Genomic DNA, 5116 nt, shown 5'->3' on the forward strand with positions numbered 1-5116 from the left:
TATATATATATATATATATATACATAAAGCCTTACCTCAAAATGGCTTTCTTAGGGACTGAGAATAAAATCAGATTCTCCCATGAAAATGGAAGAGTAAACAGGGAAGCCAGGGCGGTGGAAATATAAAAAGGAACCCTAACGTCTCCTACAAGTTCGCTACATCTCAATGGCACAAAAAACACTATTTTAATGAGCTAATAATGGAGAGAATCTCCCTACGGTCGCAGATAGAGCTAGATCACCGATGATTTCGCATTTTCATGTTTAACGCATCAGTAGCTCTCACCGCACAGAGGATTAAACTTATCTCGCCTTGTCAGCATATAAGATAACCGTTGAAATCATATGCTAATGTCATAAATGGTAGTGCAAGAATTATCAATAATATGGGTGACTAATTCGCAATTTTACAACCGAAATACAGAAATATATACGTCACTAAAGTGAAACAAGGGCACTAATCAGCACTAGTATTGTTAGAAATAAGATTCAGAAGAACTCAATAGCCACAAAAAGCACTATTTTGACTCTTGTTTCTAGCAATAATGGTGCTCATTAGTGCCCTTGTTCGCTTTAGTGACGTACACATTTCGGCCTTTAGGTTGTAAAATTGTGAATTTGTCACTCATATTGCGAGCGAGAGAGTGATTTTGTCTCCGTGATTTTGTGCGTATACCTAATTTCGTATATTGATTAAATAACATAATCTTTCTATTTTCACAAATTTATTGCGCACACACACACACACACACATATATATATATATATCGCGGCACTCCGTCGGTTACGACGACGCGGGTTCCAGTTGATCCGATCAACGGAACAGCCTGCTCGTGAAATTAACGTGCAAGTGACTGAGCACTCCACAGGTACGTGTACTTCTAATTTGGTTCTCGGGGAGATCCAGCGTGACACAGAATGTGACAAGGCTGGCCCTTTGAAATAAAGGTACAACAGAAACAGGAAGAAAGAGTGAGAGAAATTTGTGGTGAAAGAGTACAGCAGGGTTCGCCACCACCCGCTGCCGAAACCTCGTGGAGCTTTAAGTGTTTTCGTTCAATAAACACTCACAACGCCCGGTCTGGGAATCGAAACCGCAATCCTACGACACACACACACCCACCCACACACACATACGCACACACACACACACACACACACACACACACATATATATGTATGTATGTATGTATGTCTGATGCGAATTTCGTAACTTCATGAAATCGGAACATTATAATGATATCGATTACAAACACACACAAACACCTACACACCGACATGCATGCATTCATATGTGCATATACATAAATACACACACACACACACACACACACACACACACACACACACACACACACACACACATAAATATGTGTTTATTAATGTAGCTGTATAGCTGACTATATTTTGTAATTAATATCGATGTTATGCGTGCGAATGAGAGAGTAATTTTGCCTCCTTGATTTTCTGCGTTGTGGGTATACTTAAGTTCCTCTATTGATTAAATAACATAATCTTTCTAACTATTTTCACAAATTTCTTGAGCACATTATAATTCCCATATCGTTTCCTGCGCTTAACATTGAATGAAAGTAGTGGTCCTAAGAATTTAAGCAATATTTTAGAAAACAATGAAAAAATCAACCATTACATCTAGTCAGAGACAAAAGCTTTATTCTTTGGCAACTCCACCCATTTTTCTGGAGTGACGATGTTGTGGAACGAAAATCGGCATTTTAACAATAAGTGTACTATCACAATGCATTTCAATGCACAACAGAAGAATTTCTTCTTCTTCTTCTTCTTCTTCTTCTTCTTCTTCTTCTTCTTCTTCTTCTTCTTCTTCTTCTTCTTCTTCTTCTTCTTCTTCTTCGTCTTCTTCTTCTTCTTCTTCTTCTTCGTTTTCTTCTTCTTCTTCTTCTTCTTCTTCTTCTTCTTCTTCTTCTTATGATTACTCATACCAACTGCATCAACTGTAGCAGAGGTAGTAGTAGTAGTAGTAGTAGTAGTAGTAGTAGTAGTAGTAGTAGTAGTGGTAACAACAGAAGTAACATTTATTGTTGTCATCGTCGTCATCATCATCATTATTATTATTATTATTGAACAACACAGCAACTTCGCTGAAGAATGTAGCAAGGTGTCAGCTGTCCGCAACCTGTGGACTGAGGTAATATTTTTCATTCTTATATCGAGAACTCTTCAGATGATTTGTGCTGTTCCGGGCAACACTGTTTTCTGTAAATGCTCAATCTTTACGCTTATAAGTATCTTTTCTGTCCCGTTTCCGAGTTTTGTGCGTATAAGTATACAAGGCTCCAACAACAGTGGGTAAAATACTCACCTGCTATGACCACAGTTTTTCTTTTTAATTCCCCACTTCAAATCATCATATTTGTTCCAATATCGTGTAGTCTCCACGGTATACAGTTTATATAATTAGAAACTTTTGTTCGTCTTTATTTACAACCACTCTCTCTGGATGTCGATGTTCACTTTTGTGATCATACTGGATCATTCATTAACTTTCCCTTGTCGTTCTTAATTACTCTTTTTATGATCTACCTTTCCACGTCTTAAGAGAGACGCTGTTGCCTTGACAAATCCCCCTCGTTATTCTTAATATCTCTTGGTACAGTCATTATGATGTAAGTTCAGTGTTCTGACATTCTATACCGTCTCTCAAAATCCATTCTTTGCATCGCAAACATGTTCTACAATTGAACGATCCACAAATGTGGTATTATACCATAAGCCTTACATTTAATCTGCCACTATTGTGCCTGATTAGTTATTGCCTGTCAATATCCCATTTGAGATGAAATGCTGATTTGATTGTCATTAGTTTTCGGCTTAGCTTCTTTAACTCCTCTTTCCCCCAATAACTGAATCATAACTCAATAAGGGAATCATCCATGTATTGATTGCTTGAAACTTATTTCTTCCAATCAATTTTGAACGCCGCACCAGTCTAAGTCTTCGGAGATACTCTTGCGTAAATCTGTTCTTCATTTCATCTTCTATCACTTCATTCACTTCCAATATGCCAAGTTATTTATATTCAACGTCGTCAGTTCTTCTCATTATTTCCCCTGATGGTAACTCTATATCTTTAAACCTGGTGACCTTCCTTCTTGTCAAGAATATTACTCCACACTTCTTTAAATCCAATTCTCTTTTCATGTCGTTGCCAAGACTATGAATTGTGTCCACTAAAGAACTTGCCTGAGCTTCATCCTTAAAATACAGTTTGAAATCATCAATAAATAATAGACAGTTGCTCTTTTACTGTTTTTCTTCTTTAAACTAATATACAAATGTTAGTTTTCTCAGTAGTAATATTAAAGGAATCATGCATAAAACGAATTATTAAGAGGGACGCTGTTGCCTTGAAAAATCCCCCTCGTTATTCGTAATGTCTCTTGGTACTGTCCATATGATGCAAGTTCAGTCTTCCGACATTCCATACCTTCTCTCAAAAGCCCTTTCCATTCTTTGCATCGCAAACGTGTTCTACAATTCAACGATCCACAAATGTGGTATTATACCATAAGCCTTACAGTTTAATCTACCACGGACTTCATTTGCACTTCCTCCGTTTACAACCTTTCATCTTTCATCACCGGGGCTACCTAATCTCTATAGGAAACTGCAATGTATCCCAGAGAAGACCATCCTAAGATTTAGAGCTACGAATATATAGCTATTGTTTCAACGATAGCTGAAACATCGTTTTCTTTTTTTTATAAATGTTACGGATTGATATACTAAATAAACAGGCATCTAGATTATAATGCTGATATTAATGCTATTGACAGCAATGTTTTTTTTTTTTGCATTTCTTCAAGAAGGTCTAATTCAAAAGAACACACCAATTCTCGCAATACAAGAAATTATTTTATTTCCCCAATTTTGTTTAAATATTTTGCCATAGGTGCAAGGTGATGGTTTTAAGCAGTGCGATGGACACAATTCGTTGAGGTGAAGATGTAAGAAGGATACTAATTGGTTCAGCTAGAAGCTTAGTTGTTATGCTAATCTAAAAGCTGGTCAAAGGTATTACAAGAATATTGTAATCAGAACTTCAAGGCATTAATGACTAACACGTGGGTTTTAAAAATAAGTTGAAATTAAATATCAAAGAATTTTTGGATGATGCAAAATCTACAAAATTGAATAAATTTTCACAAACGCACAAGTGGGTGTGTGAGTGTATCAAAAGTTCATGAAGTATTTGTGGATACCCAACAGTAACAAGATCAGATATTTTTTATCTGACTCCATCCAAGCCTAGCAGACCTATCTTTAAAGGTATTCTAAAAGTGACAATTTCCTGTCTAGGATTATATTATATATAGTATCGTTTCCGTATTTATGTTGTTAGTGATGTCGATTCTGAGACTAACCTATGCAATGTGTACTTACGTTTTAAAAACGGTAAGATGCGATTTGAAGAAGATTTGGCCGCCATTTCTATTGGGCATGTCATTGCATAGGTGAAATTTTGTTCGCTGTCTTTCTCTATGTGGAATGCATAATGCTACTGCTTCCATGCAGGCGCCATTTTAAATATATCCGCACTTAACATCAATCGTCCTAATCTTAGCAGTCACTAAAGTCTTCAATGTTCCTTTCTATTTATAAAACCCTACGAAAAAAAAAATTGAATTATTAAATGTATTACAAGTCAGAAATTTTAAGAAATATGAATGAATGAATTATTGAGATGGTAAACACTTTTTTCTTTTTACCAATAAGTCAATAATAAGTTAGTGTACTACCACAGATGTAATAGAAGCAATATCAACAATCATAATAATAAAATAAGTAAGAAAATGAATAATGGCAATATGTATGTCTTCTTCCCTTCGCCAACGTCTTAATTTATCCAATCAGTGAGGTTCTTCATCGATAGAAGTAAGAGATTTGCCAATTTTATTGGATTCATATAAATTATCAATTGTCGTACGGAAAACGAGTATGTGGAAATATACATGCATGCATACATACATACATACATACATACAATCATATTTATATGCAAAGATGTACAGATGTACATGTATGTATATGTATGTGTATATGTATATATATATATATATATACATATATATATA

Source organism: Octopus bimaculoides, chromosome 2 (genome assembly GCF_001194135.2).
Source record: "Octopus bimaculoides isolate UCB-OBI-ISO-001 chromosome 2, ASM119413v2, whole genome shotgun sequence".
Classification (NCBI taxonomy): Eukaryota; Metazoa; Mollusca; class Cephalopoda; order Octopoda; family Octopodidae; genus Octopus; species Octopus bimaculoides.